At 47.0% G+C, this 18,317-nt stretch overlaps 1 protein-coding gene across 7 annotated transcripts in view; it reads left to right on the forward strand.

Moving 5' to 3' along the window:
* The window catches only part of GRB7 (growth factor receptor bound protein 7), a 76,912-nt gene that overhangs the window by 19,039 nt on the left and 39,556 nt on the right, over window positions 1–18,317 (forward strand). The window contains exon 1 of one of the 7 annotated variants that reach the window (XM_082197266.1): window positions 3,286–3,480. The exons of the other annotated variants lie outside the window; for them this stretch is intronic. The gene's annotated coding sequence lies outside the window, so the exon portion shown is untranslated. Of the gene's footprint in view, window positions 1–3,285; window positions 3,481–18,317 lie in introns of those variants that run through there. 7 annotated transcript variants of the gene reach the window in all.

Consider the following 18,317-nt stretch of genomic DNA (forward strand, 5'->3'; position numbering starts at 1 on the left):
GACACCACTCGATGGAGTCAATAGCATCAATGGATTGCCAAAGTTCTTACGAGGTTCAGCCATTCCTGTTCTCCCATACCAGTGATAAACCTTTTCTCAATGTGCCTGGTACACCCTGCCTCTGAAATCTGCTACATGATTGTGCTTCTGTTTTCATGGAACATTCATTTCTCATTTACTGCAATCTGAGCTAGAAGAAATTGTAAAACAAAGCCAATCATTTTTCACTTCATAGATTTCCAGATAATCGTCACGTGGCTCATTTAGTCACTTTCCATTCTCACTCCCAATTTTCTCACCAGAGCAAAGTTCCTTCTGATATAATTTCCTGAACTAACCTTAGGATTATTTCCTGTGCAGCTGTATACTTCTCCCCTGCCTGCTTCCTAACATTTTCTCTTTTGGCAAGACATCCTTAGATGTGTTCCTGTCCTTCTCCTCTTCTCCAGATGCTTTCCAGATTGTTTGTTCCCCTGAGCCCTGACTCTTTCCAGAAGGACCTTAGGGCTGTGTTGTGCTATCCACATTCTGGCACGAATGTTCCCATGTCACTTCTGGACCAGCTCTGTTTACATGCAGCCGTGCTAGTTTCTCCACAGAGTTGCCAGAGGCCTTGGCTGGATGGTCCCTGGCAGATACATTTAAAGATCTTTAAAAACTGGCTTTTGATGGCATCCCCTAATAAATGTATTCAATTGTTGCTGTTCATTTGTTAATTGTACAGTCATACATCTTGTTACGTTCGGTTCAGGTTACGTTCTTTCAGGATACGTCCCGCGGTGACCCAGAAGTAATGGAACGGGTTACTTCCAGGTTTTGCCGCTCGTGCATGTGCAGATGCTCAAAATGACGTCACGTTCATGCGCAGAAGTGGCAAATTGTTACGCGCAGACGCAGGTTGCATTCTGCTCATGTTGCGAGCGGGGCTCCGGAACGGATCCCGTTTGCAACCAGAGGTACCACTGTAGTTCCGTAACTATTTTCATGTAAAAATAAAGGTTAGATAATAATTATTAATAAGTTAAACAATATATTACTGGGAGCACAATCCAGCAGTTTTATATTCCAGGGAGGTTCAGCAGACACCTTTCATTATACACTTTTAGCCGCGAGATAAAAACTTTCCTCTTCAACCCGGCCTTTGGCTGATTGACATCTGATGTCCTTTCAAATACGTTGAGGGAGAGGGGTTTATTGGTTTGTTTTTGTTCTCGTTATTATGCATTTTGCAGTTTTCATATTGTAATTTTATGTCGTGAACCTCCCTGAGGATGAAGAGCAGTATTCAAACTTAATAAATATAATAATAATAATTTCCCCATGTCATTGGTGCCAGCATGCACTACGACCACTGACTCCTCCTTAGCACTATCTACCAAGCTATGTGCTACAACCGCAATCTTCACGCCAGGCCAGCAGTGCACCCTGCGGTCTGTATGCCCATCAAAAACCCTATGATATACCTTAGGTAAAGATAAAGGGACCCCTAACCATTAGGTCCAGTCGTGGCCGACTCTGGGGTTGCGGTGCTCATCTCACTTTACTGGCCAAGGGAGCCGGCGTACAGCTTCCAGGTCATGTGCCCAGCATGACTAAGCTGCTTCTGGTGAACCAGAGCAGCGCACGGAAACGCTGTTTACCTTCCCGCCAGAGCGGTACAGGTCTACTTGCACTTTGACGTGCTTTCGAATGCTAGGTTGGCAGGAGCAGGGACCGAGCAACGGGAGCTCACCCCATTGCGGGGATTTGAACCGCTGACCTGCTGATTGGCAAGTCCTAGGCTCTGTGGTTTAACCCACAGCACCACCTGCGTCCCATACGATCTACCTTATTACTGTTCAAATCAGCCACAACCAGAATCCTTCCATCCTACCCCACCCCACAGAAGTATCCCCCTCATGAGACCATAGCTTTTCAGCTCCCAAGGAATGTTTCCCTCTTCCTCAGACCATTGTTCTCTTTCCACGAGACCCTCCTTGACAGCAGGGGAGCTGTCATCGTGGAAGTGCGACACAGCTGCAACATCCCCGAGGCTCATTGCACCTCAGTCCACAACGTCCGTCGAACAAGGGGATAGTCGTACGTGCAAAGACTTTGTGAGGAGCCAAAGTCAAGCATAGATCAGCATTTAACCCCCCCTCCCAAAAAAGGTGTCAGTGCAGTTAACTCTTTATTCAAAGAAACTAAAATAGCACAGGCCTAGTGATCCCAGCAACTCTTCCCAGTAGGTCTTGCTCCAATGAAGCATTTGTGAGGACTGACGGTTCCCACCACTCTCTAAGGCTCCTCCTCTCCAGGTTCTTTCCCAAGCAGGTCGCAACCGGCACCTGTACACAACCAATCTCTGCTCTTTTTGTTTCTTTGCGTGTTCTAGGAGACCAGACGGGAGGGGAGCTGGTTGCAGCAGGAGGGGGAGACTCCCTGGATTCCTCAGCAGCCTGTCTCAGCTTTGCCTCTTGGCCAGCTTCCTCTCCAGCCTCCGCTTCAGCTTCGGAGCCTGAACTGCTCTCTGCCACAGCCTCTTCCTGCTCACTAAACCCTGTTGCCCTTCTAGCTTCCAACACCTCCCCTCCCCAAATCTTCTCCCTCTGACCACTCATTGTCATCCCACCACCAGTCCCCTGGCTCTGAGCCTTCTTACCCTGGGGGTTCCCTTGGGGGGTTCCCCAACTGGTGCCTCCCACCACTCCTTTGCATCCGGCCAGCCCACGACAACACCCCTGCTCGCATTCTACTTGCATAATTGTTTTTGTAGTCCAAGTTGTTTGAGAGCTTGGGGTTTCTTTAAGTCACGGAAAGGAGGGGCAGCGTGGTGTGCCCTGGCTTCCTCCCCCTACTGCGGAACTCACACGCCTGCTGAGTCCTTCTTAGTATATTATTGTTTTTTTAGTCCTGTGCATGAAGTGGTAGACCTGAGGTGGTTGCCGTCATGGGATTTGTCCCTGTGGAAGGTTATATACATCAAGGCACCGATCAGCAGCCGGCAGGCCAGCTCGAAATGCGATCTTTCCTTCTCCAGCCTCTGCTCCCTGCCCCCATTCCATCTCTACTCTCCCGAAGCTGTCAAGTCTGGTTTTATCAGGCTTACGAGCAACACCAGATGCCCTTCCCTTGCTAGCTGGCAGGGTTTGAGGTGGCGTGGAATATTGTCGTGGCCTGATTTATTTTTTAAGAACAAGACGAAGGCAAGAGTATGGGAGGGAAGGGAGAGGGAGGGAAAACTTTGGCAAAGTTAAACATCAAACTCTGCATGCTGTGACCGGGGGGGGGGGCGAATTGGAGGCTTGGTGCACCTGCCGTCGCGCGGTCGATCCCGGTCTGGGTTTTGTGTATGTGTGTCTGTGTGTGTTTTGACTGGCTGTGATGTCAAGAGGAGGAGGCGTGGCCGTTCCGGAGGCAGGTAGATAAAGGATTCACTAAACAGGATCCCCCAGTTCTGAGAGTCGAGGCTGCAGCGGAAACTCAAATCACCAGGGCCAGGTAAGCAGACTCCCTTTCCTTTCTGCCTCTTTCTGCAGGCTCCACTTCCTCTTCCCGCTGGGAGTCAGAAAGGGTCACACTGAGGATAACAACTTTGGGAGGGGGAGACGAAACGATTTGAGGCATCTATAGCTGGATCCTGAGTAGATGTACTCAGACCTAAGTCCCCTGCCTTAAGTGGCGCTTCCTCCCGGTATGTGTGGATTGTATTGTGAGATATCCACAGCGTCCCAATCTCTTTCTTTGTTCCTGCCTGTTTTGGTTTTGACGTCTTTCTTAATTATTATCTACGGTCTACCATACTAATTTTGGAGCTGATCGCTCCACTCCCACCCCCAATGTTTATGGCAACTTCTGCGCTTTTGTCTCAATATAGCGAGAGATTGCCTGTTCGGAGTTTGAAATATATATATCTATATATATTTATTACTGTGTTTCTGGCCCTTTTGACTTTTTCTTTCTTTTTAAAAAAATATTCTGCTTTCATTTGTGTCTGTCTGTTCGTTAGAGTTCAGTCCTCTTCCTGTTTCCAGCTTTACCTTGAAGCAGAAATGAAAAGAGGACCTGAACAAAAGGAAATGATTGGGAAATCACAGTATAATTGGTTTCAATGTTTCTGTTTTCGGGGGGGGGGGTGTTTAAAAAATGGGGGGGGCAATTCCTAGAGCAGAAGTTGGGGCAAATTTTGAGCAAGATTGCAAACTATACAACAGGCATAACTCCCAAACTTCAGCAACGAGTTTCACTGGAGAGTCACTTTCGTGTTTTTATATAGACAAATCTGTGGAGGAAGAGAGGTTTATTTGTAGCTGTTGTGTATGATACCCAACCAAATGTCCAGAAACAGTGTACTTCAAGTTCCAGCAACAGTTTTCTTCTGATTACCAGTTGCTGGGGTTGAGGGTAGAATGAATAAGCAACAGGAGATGGTTATTGCCTTCATGCCCTCCATATAGATTTCCTGGAGGTATTTGGGTAGACACCAAAACAGGATGCTGGACTTGGGACTCAGCTACATTAGTAAAAAAAAACCAAACACCAGCGCTTTGAATGCATTATAAACATGCAACAACAGATGGCGCTGGAGAGCAAAAAAAATTATTTGCGGTTTTACATAGGGTTTTTTTTTCTTTAGTTATAACGATTTAATTTCTGACATATTTATAGCGTGGTTTCCCCCCTGTGTGTAGATCCACCCTGGGTGGATACTTGGTTTGATGAAGCAGAGCTTGTCTTTCATAACGGGATATTGGGTAGAGGGGCCCGGGAGCAAGATCACCTTCAAAAGAGGGCTGCCACTACGTGCTCCCATGGTTGCAGATGCTGTCCCTAAATAGATGTGCACTTGCTTCTAAATTGCCAGCTGGGAGCAGGATAGTAGCCTTCATGAGGCTAGATTTGGCCACCTTGCTTAGTTTAAATATCCCCCCATGTGTGTATGTGTGACTAGTCCAGGGATGGTGGACGTCAGATCCAGGAGCCAGATGCAACCCCTCCAGGCCTTTTTGTCGAGCCCCCATAGGCCACACAGCCATCCCGGGCCATACAGGCCTTGCTGTCAACCCTCTTGAAGTGCTTTTGTCTGGTTGACGTGTCTTTAAGCTGCAAGGATGCCTCTTCATTGACTGTTTAGAGGATGGAGAGGTGTTTGCAGATGGGCGTGAATGAACCTCTGGCTTTCGCATGGCTGTAGTACAACCTGCTCTGCAAAGAGAAAAGACACATCCGTTTCTTGCTTTACCCGCTTTTGTCTCTGACTCTGCCCACCACTAGTATGTGGCCCCTGGAAGGTTCCCTATTGGACTACATGGCCCCTCGCCTAAGAAAGGTTTCCCACGCTTTGGCTAGCTAGATGGAGCGCGCAGAATAAATAAGGTTCCTGATTTGGCTGTACATAAGGAGTGCTGGATTTACATATAAGCTAAACAGGCTATAGCTTAGGGCCCCACTCTCTTGGCCTCCCCCCCCCCAAAAAAATATACTTCTTCTTAGTTGTATTTCACTATTAATATACTTCTTCTTAATTGTATTTCAGTTCAACAATTACTTTGATAAAATGCATATTTCGTTATGTGCAAATGGCTTTAGATACCTGTTAGGTCCATTAATTACCATATAGCATATCTTCAACACAAAAAAGCGACAATTTGTTGTTGACAAAGGACAGCTGGACATATAAAGGGCCCTATGACCTTCAGTAACTTAGGGCCTCATCCAACCTCAATCCAGCCCTGCACAGGTGAATTAGCCACCCTTTGCCACTCTGTCATAGGCACTGGCAGATTCAAGGGTGGCAGGAACTACTTTTTCAAAAGTTTCCTTTTTTTTTTACTACGACGCCAATTGAAGCCAGGTGCAAAATGGTGGCAGAGAGCCAATTGCATGCAGCACCCCAGGAGCCATAAAGTGGAATGATCTGCATATGCAGATACCCCAAATCATCATCATCTACATCTGAGTTACTGCAGGTCAAAAATTCTACCGACTTCATTTGGTGGGGCTGGTGGGAAGACTAAATAGAAGGCTTTTTGTTGCCGTTAAACAATCGGGAGCCTGAAGCCCTTGCTGATCTCCGTCTGCCAACACTTGCTGCATCGAGTAGACACTCAGCAATCAGGATGGTGGATAAAGAGCTGATAACAAGGTAGCCTTTTTTTCATGCAGGAAGGCGGAGGAGATGTCAAACAAATGACAGCTTATAAGGGAATGAGGGTCTTCAATCCATATTCATGTAAGGAGTGGGGGTAGTAGTAGATCTGCTTTACCCAGTCCGGAGAAAGAGGCATGTGTGATCTTGCATGTATTGCCACCTGAGAGCCTACATGGTGGAATTCAGAAATGGCGCATGAAAGTGGGGTGGGGAGTGGACTACCAGAGTTGAGATTCTTTTGTTTATCACCCTGGGTGGCGGGGCATGTGACAGGCCGACATGGATTTATATATAGGGTGTGATACAATTTCAAGTTCGGTTCCAAGATTCTCTGTTGGCCTGATTTTGCCCGCAGATTGCAGCCTGTGGTTTGGCTGCCCTGCTTCTTAGGGCTCAAGCAAGTGTAACACATAAACACAACTAACCAAATCCCACCTGCTTCCTCCCACCCCATTCTTTTCCAGAGAAGATCCATCAGCAGAGGTGGAGGTGATTCAAGAGCCAAAGATCTGCTTCTTTATTCCAGATCCCCTCACCATCAGACATTCCCCATGCTTTCCTTCCTAACTGGGATCCAAACGCATGCATTGTCGAGTTCTAGCCCCCCTCCCAGGGGTGGAGTTAAATTCCAAAGCGTGAAGCCAAAAAAAAGGATTAATATTCGTTATTTTTTACAAGGCCCTCTAACGAAAGTTCCTTGGGTGGCTTCCAACGTAAACATAATAATCTCATTACCGTTAAAGAAAACGAAACCCCAACAGCAACAACATCTAAATAACCAATTAAAGTAGAAAGGAGATAAAGGTGCAGGACCAGATCAATTGAAAGAGAGAGCAGAGGGGTGTGTGTTTGTGTTTCTATATCTATACACACACACACACACACACACACACAGAATTAAAAAAATGAAATGTTATGTTGTTGTTGTTTAGTCGTTTAGTCGTGACTGACTCTTCGTGACCCCATGGACCAGAGCACGCCAAGCACTCCTGTCTTCCACTGCCTCCCGCAGTTTGGTCAAACTCATATTGATAGCTTCGAGAACACTATCCAACCATCTTGTCCTCTGTCGTCCCCTTCTCCTTGTGCCCTCCATCTTTCCCAACATCAGGGTCTTTTCCAGGGAGTCTTCTCTTCTCCTGATGTGGCCAAATGTTATAGCATGCTTTAGAAGGCCTGGAAAACCTGGCAACAGAAATACATTAAAGTAGGTGCCAGGCAGGCCTTTTGGGGGATGGTATTTCAGAGCTGAGAGGCCGCTGCAGAAAAGTCCCTTTCCCCAGTAGACATCCATCCTACCTCATGGGAAGAGAGGGGATTTGGAGAACAATGGGGGGCAAGCTGTCTTCCATTGAGCCCATTTCCATTTTAACGTTTAAACCTCGCGCCCTCTTTCGAATATATTCACCCAGATCCCTTTCTGCGCAGGAGGGGGAGTGACTGAAAGGAAGGAAGGCATCATTAAAAGGGGGCATAATATATATTTTAAGACCCTTTGGAAAGGGGCTGATAATCTTGCCCTGAAGAAACACTCACTTACTCAAACGCATCACCAAATGCTTCTTGGCTCCCCGCTCAACTCCAGAAGGAGCAACCCCAAAACTCCACACACCGCATCTCAGATGCTGAGCATCAGAAGACCTGGCAGTCTGGCACATTAAAAGCATGCACTTTTAGCCCTGTTGTGGGGGCAGGGAAGGGGTCAAGGCGGCATGATTTGGAGAAGAGCAGCAGCAAGTGTGGCGAGTTGTTCACTCTCTCCCAGTCTACCCGTTCTTTGTTCCCCCTCTCATAGCGGCTCGTCTCTTTCTCTCTCACACAAACCCCACCTTTCAAAAAGGCTTTCCCCATGTTCTTACACACATTTCCGTGTCATGCTTTGAGCCTTAGGACGGTACTGCATGTTCCTTTGGCAAGCGTGTGTCCCCAAAGCAGTTTAGGAGGCATTTGTGCAAGAGGACCAGCTGGCAAGAATGGGTCTGTTTGACCCTCTCCAAATGCCCCTTTGCCCAAAGAGCACAGAGGTGGGCGAGGCTGGAAGCAGGGCATGTTTACTGAAGCAACGCCTCTCCTGGCTGCAAATCCTTCCCTTGCAAATAGATAGATAGATAGATTCTTTATTGTCATTACACAAGTGCAACATTGCACAAAGTGCAACGAAATTGGATGCCATCCCTTAAAACAACAAAAGCAAGACAACAACAACAACCAAACAAACCACATTCCAGCCACACCCACACCACACCCATCAAACTCCCAGGTCACACTAACGAGTTACAGCATTCAAAAGGGCCACAGCTCTTGGATAGAAACTGTTTTTCAGTCTATTTGTCTTTGACTTGATGTTTCTATATCTTCTGCCAGAAGGCAGTAGTGCAAACAGACAGTGTCCCGGGTGAGATGAATCCTGCAGGATGTTATTTGCTTTCCTAAGACAACGGGAACCGTACAGTTCTTCCAAAGATGGGAGAGGATGACCAATAATCCTTTGGGCTGTGGTTATGACCTTCTGGAGCACCTTCCTCTCCCTAGCTGTACAACTGGAGAACCAAGCACAAATACAGTATGTAAGAATGCTCTCTATGGAGCCTCGGTAGAAGGACACCAGCAGTCTCTCACTCAGATTGTTCTTCTTTAAAAGTCTGAGGAAATAAATTCTCTGCTGGGCCTTCTTCACCAGAGCAGTGGTATGTGCGCTCCAAGTCATGCCCTGATCGATAGCTACTCCCAAAAACCTGAATTCCGCCACCCTCTCCACCCGTTCCCCGTTGATATACAAGGGCTGAATGTCCGCCTTTTTTTCCCTGTAATCCACCACCAATTCCTTGGTCTTAGCCGTATTAAGAGCCAGATTGTTCTCTCCACACCAAACACAGAGCCGCTCCACCTCGTCCCGATAGGCGGACTCATCCCCTCCCTGTCCTCCCACAGTAGCTCTGTGGGGCAAAACATGGGCCGGCTGCGCTCCTTAAACAGTGCAAATTCTGCCTTAGTCTTAGATGCGTGAGGACCGGTTTTCCTTCGGTGACGAAGGAATCGCCCAGACGCAGAGGCATTCTCGCCTACATTTTGACCGAATGTGGTTGCCAGGACCCAGCCTGTGAGCTGCCAGTTGGCCGCTGGCCAGTTTTAGAAGGACACGGTGATGATTGGGAGAGGTACAGAGTGTTCAGTTAATAAAAGAAAACCCAGGTGGAACCCAGCTCCCGCCGTCAAGTTTAATTAGTTAAGACAGAGCACGTAGCAGATTGATCTGAAGTCACTGAGGACTGCCTGACAAAGGAGGCCGTTCTTTCCGAAGTGGTTCCCGAGTGGTTGGCCTCTGCTGTGGCCTTGTAAGCTGTCTGTCATGGTGGGGCTGGGTTAAACTTTAAACATATTAACTGGAGCATGGACTTGGAAGGATATCTGGATTCTTTAGCAGAGGTATATTAAAAAGAGAGAGAGAGAGCAAAAATTGCAAGCTTGTAAAAATGCCATTAGGATAGGTTCTGGTGCGAGTTTGTAAAATCATTGTGGAACTGATTTTTTAAAAAATTGAATTAAAGATTGTGGCTTTTGATACACAAGGTTCCAGTGTTAATTCCTGTCACCGCTGCCTGAGTTAGCAACACTGGCCTAGAGGGAGCAATCCAGGAGTAGGGAACTGTGCAGTTATGGGGAAACCAGCAAGGGCACCTCTCTGTGCGTCCTTGCCATTTGAGCCAGGCATTCGGATGTCCCAGCCAGCAGCATGTGCACACAGTTGCTCTTAAAGGTTGTGTTGTCCAGCTCTGAGTGTGTGAGTCCTGAGCCATGAAAGGTCTCATAGGTCAAAGCCACTTTTTGTTCCTTCTGCCCTGCCAAAGGCCCTTGCGGCCTTGGCATTTCAAACCTGTCCTCTCGAAATCCGGTGGGCTGGTTTTAAAACTACCGATAAGGCATTCTATTGCTTCTTTATAATCTTTGTTTATTGTGGTAATGACCCTAAGATGAATAATACGGTGGTAGTGATGGTTGTTGCCCTCCCACTGAACTCATTTGGGTTTTATTAGAGATGCCATTAAGAAAAAACAATAGGGAATTGATCATAGCCTTGTTAGTATAGCCAGAATCGAAGTGGCATCTAAATGGAAGACCAGCAGTTGTTTCATTTAATCCTGGATCAGTTTAAAGCCTACCTCGGCCAGGAAGCTCTTTTGGCTAAACTCGAGCCGATAACTGGCGCTGTGGTCTAAACCACTGAGCCTCTTGGGCTTGCCGATTGGAAGGTTGGCAGTTCGAATCCCTGTGACGGGGTGAGCTCCCATTGCTCTGTCCCAGCTCCTGCCAACCTAGTAGTTCAAAAGCACATCAGTGCAAGTAGGTAAATAGATACCGCTGCGGCGGGAAGGTAAACGGCGTTTATGTATGCTCTGACTTCCGTCACGGTGTTCCATTGCGCCAGAAGCGGTTTAGTGATGCTGGCCACATGACACAGAAAGCTGTCTGTGGATGAACGCCGGCTCCCTTGGTCTGAAGAGCGAGTTGAGCGCCGCAACCCCGTAGTCGCCTTTGACTGGACTTAACCATCCAGGGGTCCTTTACCTTTAGAGGTCAATGGGACTCCCAGGTAAGCAGGGTAGGGTTGTAGCTTTAGAATGTTGTTGTGAATTTATAATGGCTGCATATCACCCAGAGTTCCTTGGAGGAAGTGTGCAATATATGTGTTTATAAATAAAAATTAACTTCTACATGTTGCTGTGCTTAGAGAGGGCAGAGAAGGAAGGAGATATTTCCAGCAACAGTGCAACCACAATTGTTGTCAAGCTTAGGAAAGAACATTAACTCAAATACATACTGTATGGCTGAATATTTATTTTCTGTTGAATGCTTTAATGCCTTTGGATGCCACTCCCGGTAGCCAAAATCTTAGTATCGTGGTTTTGTTGCGATTCGCCCACGCTTAGATTAAACTGCTGTCCACACAGGAGTCCTTAAAAACATATTGCCCTGGAGATTGTGTTGTGATTGCACCGTTTATCTTTTCGAAAAGGTGTCATCAGCTCCAGCCACCGCATAGGAGCACTCCAAAGAACGTCCACTTTCCTCCTGTTCTGAGCTCTTAGTAAAGCCCTGGAATCTTTACATGAGACAAAGTCCCCACCCCACACAGGGCAGGTGGGGGGGGGAGAGGCTGCTGACCTGAGATGCGTAGTGTGCTGGAAAGGAAAACATGCCACATGGACACATACGCAGAGGAAAGATCACAAATAATAAATGAATGATTAAGCTTCACAATCAATGGTCAACTTCATTTTCCAAACCACACATTTTGAAGAGCTGCTTTCTGCAGGTCTCTTGGTGCACCCTCCGCTGAATACGTGCGTATGGGCAGGGCTTTCTTTCAGCTGGAACTCAGTTCCGGCACCTCGCAGGTGGACACCATTGCCATCCTAAGAGAACAAGGGAGGCATTCATGGCGAGCCCCGACACCTCTTTTTCTATAAAAATAGCACTGCACATAGGTATAGACTGCTTTCATCCAACAAAGATTAGTGGCCAGCATTGCTTTTTAAAGTAGGCTGCATGTACACACATACCTGCAGTAGCAATTCACAGCTTAAAAGAAAGGAGCGGGGAGTGAACTTGTGTCAGGTTGCCATATCTCAAAAAGTGAAAGAAAAACTAGGAGACCCCGAAAGTTGTTGAGCTTATATTCTTTACAAAAATGACTTGCCAGGACGAAGAATTGATGCTTTTGACTTTTGGTGCTGGAGGAGACTCTTGAGAGTCCCATGGACTGCAAGATCAAACGTATCCATTCTTAAGGAAATCAGCCCTGAGTGCTCACTGGAAGGACAGATCGTGAAGCTGAGGCTCCAGTACTTTGGCCACCTAATGAGAAGAGAAGACTCCCTGGAAAAGAAAGACCCTGATGTTGGGAAAGATGGAGGGCACAAGGAGAAGGGGACGACAGAGGACGAGATGGTTGGACAGTGTTCTCGAAGCCACCAGCATGAGTTGGACCAAACTGCGGGAGGCAGTGGAAGACAGGAGTGCCTGGCGTGCTCTGGTCCATGGGGTCATGAAGAGTCGGACACAACTAAACGACTAAACAACAACAAAGATCCAGGACGAAGCGCCACCATTTGGAACACCCCAGGACGTCAATTCTGCCTTCGAAATCCCAGTAATGTCCGGGAAAATCTGGACGCATAGCAGCCCTAACTTGCATAAAGCCCCCCTGCATGGTTTCCCACAGGCAGTTCTTGCCTCGCTATAGGCATTTGCTAGTCTCTATTTTGAATGTCCACTCCAATCAGAAAGTGGAGCAAGAGTTAGGAAGGCCTGGAAAAGCAACGCAGCATGGATGCCTGCATAATCCAGATGTTTAGCCAGGAAGGCCTTTTTGCCACATTCCATCACCAGGGATGTTGACTCTGGCAAGGTTTCTGTGTGGGCGGCAGCTTCCCACTGTGATAAGCTTATGGTATGGAGACAATGCAGCCTATCCTTGGAAGCAAATACTAATGGCACTCCAAAATAAGCTTGTCTTGAACTGCACCCTTAGTCTTGCTTGCAGATGGAAGCTTATCTTGCAGTAGATTGTTTTTAAAGCTGCCAGAGGTCTGGTATACCTGAACTGCAAACCTATATTGGTTTTATGCCAGTTTGAAGGAGCCTGGGAACTTCAGTTTGGTGAGGTTGCGGAATATTCTCTGTTAGAAAACTCTTAAGTTGCCACCTCCCACCCACCCCAGATCTCTGGTTCCCTAGGGAAAGGCAGTTCTGTTGAATCTGTTTGTCTTGTAGCTATGCCCTTAGCTTTGTTTCCTGCCATTGCCAGACACAACTGCCCCACTATAATCTTGGAACTCAGAGGAAATAAATACTTTTTTAAGGGGGGAAAAGCCGCTGCAGTTACACAACCAGGTTGTTGTTCCACGACATCCGCTGCCTTTTAGACAAAAGCTGGTAGTTCCAAACGTTATGTTAATTAGATTACAGATACTTAGGCCAGTTCTGATCGGATTCATGTTACAGAAGTCTTCCTCAGACGAAGCCAGCCATGAGAAATGGATGATACCTTTGGGAATATAATTACTGAGAGCGAGGCACAACTGCCGCACTTCCCATCTGCATCTTCAGAAAGAAACACTCCCCCTAAGAAGAGAATTCTTGCTTGGAGGTTTGGCAGCTTCATGAGACAGGATCCAGAGTCTCGTCTATAATTAGCATCTTGAGGGCTGGTTCATACGTAAACATTGCTGACCGCTCCGTGGAATGTGCGAACTGCCTCTGTGGAGTTTGAATATTTTGCGCATGAGTTGGCACCTGGAGATAGCAGAGTTCCCTCAGCAGAATATTATCTGCGCTCACAAAGCAAATCCTCACTTGTCAACGAGCGAGGGCTCTGCAGGTGTGAACTGGGCCTCAGAGAAATCAGACTTCCAGCATCCCTTGCATAGCTTCGTCCACCAGAATGTGGGATGTGGCGGCAGCAGCGGCAGCAGCACTCCTGTGTGGCAAGCGCACTCTCAGCAGCTGATAAACAAAATGCAGTGTACATTGGAAAGTGGTACATCATGCAAGTCGCTTTCACTGGAAAACTGAAGGCATTGGAAGGTAACAAAGAAAAAGAAAGGAAGAAGACTTTGACACCGTTTGGTTTGGTTTCGTATGTTAACAGATTGAGTCATGCCATAATTCCTCCATCAACCCATGGTGACAGGCAGAGATACTTTAATCTAGACTTCACAGTGAACACTATTCAGTGGTGTAGTGGGGGGGGGTCCAAGGGGGCATGCCCCTGGGCACACATTTCTGAAGGGGTGCAACCTGTTCCCTCGTGACAAGCTCCCTCCATCATGGCCAGAGCCATGGGGAGGCAAGCTGTGCCCGGGCCAGGCCTTCAGGGCTGGGGGGGGCTGGCGGCGCCTCCTTCTCCTCATGGCTGGTGAAGGAACGCCTGTGCGTGCCCCACCCCTGGGCCAGCCAAAAAGGAGAGGGGGAAGGGTGGCAGCAACACCCACTGGGGGGGGAGGAAGGGGAAGGCGGGAAAGCACTGCTGTACCCACGTGCATTGCCCAGAGCGCCTCACTGCAAAGACAGGAGGGCAATGTGACACAGCATCGCTCCTGGCTTTGCGTTTCTCTGCCTTATCTCTGCTCCCAGGTTGGGGCTAGTTTGCAAAAAGAGACTCCCTTGCATTATACCTGAAGGAGCGTCTCCACCCCCATCGTTCTACCCAGACACTGAGGTCCAGCGCCAAGGGCCTTCTGGCGGTTCCCTCACTGCAAGAAGCAAAGCTACAGGGAACCAGGCAGAGGGCCTTCTCGGAAGTGGCGCCCGCCCTGTGGAACGCCCTCCCATCAGATGTCAAGGAAATAAACAACTACCTGACATTTAGAAGACATCTGAAGGCAGCTCTGTTTAGGGAAGTTTTTTTATGTGTGACATTTTAATGTATTTTTAATCTTTGTTGGAAGCTGCCCAGAGTAGCTGGGGAAACCCAGCCAGATGGGTGGGGTCTAAATAATAAATTTTATTTATTTATTCACACACACACACACACACACACACACACACATATATATATGCCTGGGTGCCGTCAACCCACACTACACCCCAGTCACTTTTCCAGCAGATGCATCGTGATTCTGCTTTGTGTTGATGTTCGTCGCTTCTACATTCAGAAAACCATTCAGTGAAAATATGTACAAAAGGGGGGAAAGGCGACACACGCTATGTGTCCAGGATATGCAGTCAGAGGGAGGATACTTTCGGTCGGGTCTGTGTAAAAAGGAGTGGAAATTGGTAGTGTGAAGAGAGTTCAGTAGTTTTGGGGTCTGTTTGGAGACCTTTTGACAGATTGGTGAATGTAGTGGTGGGTTTCTTCAGTAGAAACACACCATTGTGCAGCTGGAGATGGAGCAGGATATTTGCCCATGCTTCCTTTGGATTTCTTGTCCTAACTAGCAGGGATGCAGTTTTTGAAGGTTACAAAAGGACCTCTGTGTGTTGGAATGGTAATCATGGCCAGGATCACTGGCTACTGATTATGTGGTGTCTTTGGTGTATATACATGGATGCTTCTGGGTACGGTAACCTAAACAAAAAGACATGACCCTGCCCAAGTGAGCTTCTTCACAGAACCATAGAGTTAGAAGGGACCCTGAGGATGAACTAGTCCAGCCCCCTTCAATGCAGGAATACGCAGCTGTCCCATACAGGGATTGAACCTGAAACCTTGACATTATCAGCACTACTCTCTGACCATCTGAGCTATCCTCACACTGAAGGCTTACAGTGTAAATTTTAGCAGAGGAAGAATGAACAAGAGGCAAGGTTAATGAGATGAAAACTTAGGGGTGCATGTGGTTATATCATTTATTCAGTTATATTGTTTATTCAGTTGTGGCTATCTTCTCATCTTCCTCTCTCCCCTCTGTGCTTCACCCTATGTGGCACTTGTGCTGCGCTTGCAACTTGTGCCTAATCTCAGAAGAACTTTGACCCTCCGTTACTCTATCTCTTTCCCCTGTCTGGGTTATGCCACAAACCCTGATGATATTTCCCCCCTCCCTTTTTTTTGCTAATATAGGGAGAGCCGGTGAAAGGGCAACTGGTGTGCTGGGCTCAGCTTAGCTGCTGAGCTCAGATCCAGTGCCAGGCTCCTGGTGTGGGTATATCAACTTGCTCCGCTGTGTCAGTGCTTGAACGTGACCCTTGCATTGCCTCAGCCCAGCTGCTGACTCGGGCGCTGCTCTGTGGCCAGCTTCCCCACCCCCACCCCAAGCAGCTGCATTTATTGCAATTAGCAAAACAACAACAAACCTATGGTTACGTGAAACATACTCAATAAACACACGAGACGTAACCGGCTGTACTTTTGAATAAATAAGGTATACTATTCATTGTATCAAATTGTAGATTTCAATGGAAGTCTCATAAAGTTCAACAGAAAAGCCCAGTGGATCAGTTCATTCTCTAGTCAGTTCATGCATAAGGTCCATACATGTATAGGTGTCTATTCCACCTGTCTGTTCATAGAGTCCAATAATCCACATGAAGGGTTATTACAGATCCACAGAATCCTTTCGCAGAGTCTAAGACAAGGATTTCCGGAATATTAGCCTTGTTTCACCATCCTAGGCTTCATCAGTAGTACAGGCTCATATGTAATATTACAAGATAGTGGATCTTATAGCATAGTAGTGGCTGCAACCAGACATGTGGAATAGATACTTATACATGTATGGACCTTATGCATGGACTGTCGAACTTCATGAGACATCTGTTGAAATCTACAATTTGATACAAGTACAGCCGGTTACGTCTTGTGTGTTTATTGAGCAGTTATTGTAATGGCAGGTACCAGTGTGCTCCACTGGCGTGCGATAGCACGGCAGAAAATCCTCTCCTTGGGAATTCTGCATGGAGCCTCCTCCAAGTGCTATGCTTCCTTGGATTCCCTAAAGTAAGGGTCGTAATAACTTATTCTGATAAACCGCGCAGTGCAAAAATGAAATACAGTCTAGATGTTGGCTAAGGCATACATAGTCTTTCAGATTACACTGAAGTTTTTATTACGCTTTTCTCCCTGGTGAAAAATCCTAGGCAACTCAGTAGGAGGCATGTATTCCATTTTAGTTTTACAGTACCACAAAGAACTACTCGTTGCAACTCGTAACCGGAGGCTAGAATGAATTAATAAAGGTTGCACCTCTTTGAAGCAACTTTGCATTGCAAACCTGGGGAGTCCTCTTCAGATGGGTGGGCACCCTCAGGCTGTGGACCTCATTAGGCCTGCTGATACCATTTTGGCCAAGCCATGCCCATCTGCTCTAAATAATAATAATAATAATAATAATAATAATAATTTTTTATTTATACCCCGCCCTCCCCAGCCAAGGCCGGGCTCAGAGCGTCTTACAAGCAATAATAAAAACAAGATGAATGATTACAACTTAAAAACAAAAATAAAATACAACATTAAAATAATGGAACATTAAAATATTAAAATGTAGCCTCATTGCAGGAGAAGGAAAAGAAAAAAGAAAATGGGGGGGAGGGAATCAAATCAAATCAAATGTGACATAATGGAACTCTTTCTTTCTTTCTTTCTTTCTTTCTTTCTTTCTTTCTTTCTGAGGAAGCAGTTTGTATTCAAAGCACTGGAGGAAGTGCTTGGAATACAAACTGGCTTTTCCTGCAGAAGGAAAAGAAAAACACTCTGTTTTTAGGAGCATCTCCACCTTTGCTGGGAACTCCGAAGAGGCTGAACGGAAGTTACAGGGAGCCTCTTTGAAGCCTTGGTAGCCATGGCAATTGGGTGATTGGCACAGAATTATATCTTCAAAGGAGGCTCATCAGGGGTTGCAGCAACCCCCTCTGAACTTTGACAGGTGTTTGATGCCTGGCATAATTATCAGGACAGATGATTGACAGGTGGGTGGTCCTGCCCACTTGCCAGAGTTAGCACATAGGGGGTGGGAGAAAAATCCAGACCAGACACAGTAACGCCCCGCCCCCAAAAGCATCTGGTTGGCCGCTGTGAGAACAGGATGCTGGACTTGACGGGCCATTGGCCCATTCCGGCAGGCTCTTCTGCTCTTATGTCATAAGATGTCCTTCAGCAGGGCTGGCCTGTGTGGTGCCTTCAGAAATGGTCTCCCTCTCTCCTAAGACCAGAACCCCGGGGTCTTCCAATGAAGCTGAACAGCACGAGATTCAGGAGAGAGACAAAAGGAAATGTGCTCCTCCACACTGCACAAGTTAAATGATGGAATTCGCTGCCGTAACATCAAGATGTAATGATGACCAGGGATTAGACACATTCATGGCTATCGATGATTAGTTGTCATAATGGCTAAATCACCTCCGGTGTCAGAAACAATATATCTCTCGAGCACCAGTTACCGGGGATCATGCGCAAGAGAGTGCTGTTGTATTCGTGTCCCTGATTGGGGCATATGGTTTGCCAATGTGAGATTGGATAGCTCTTTGGTCTGATACAGCAGGGCTCCTCTTGTGTTATTGGACTACAACTCTCATCATCACCAACCATTGCCTATGCTGACTGGGGCTGATGGGAGTTGTAGTCCAATAGCATCTAGAGCAGCGGTTCCCAACCTGTAGGTCCACAGATGTTGTTAGACTACAACTCCCATCATCCCTGAACACATATCATGCTGGCTAGGAATGATGGGAGTTGTAGTCCAAC

Source organism: Podarcis vaucheri (genome assembly GCF_965113315.1).
Source record: "Podarcis vaucheri genome assembly, chromosome: 13".
Classification (NCBI taxonomy): Eukaryota; Metazoa; Chordata; class Lepidosauria; order Squamata; family Lacertidae; genus Podarcis; species Podarcis vaucheri.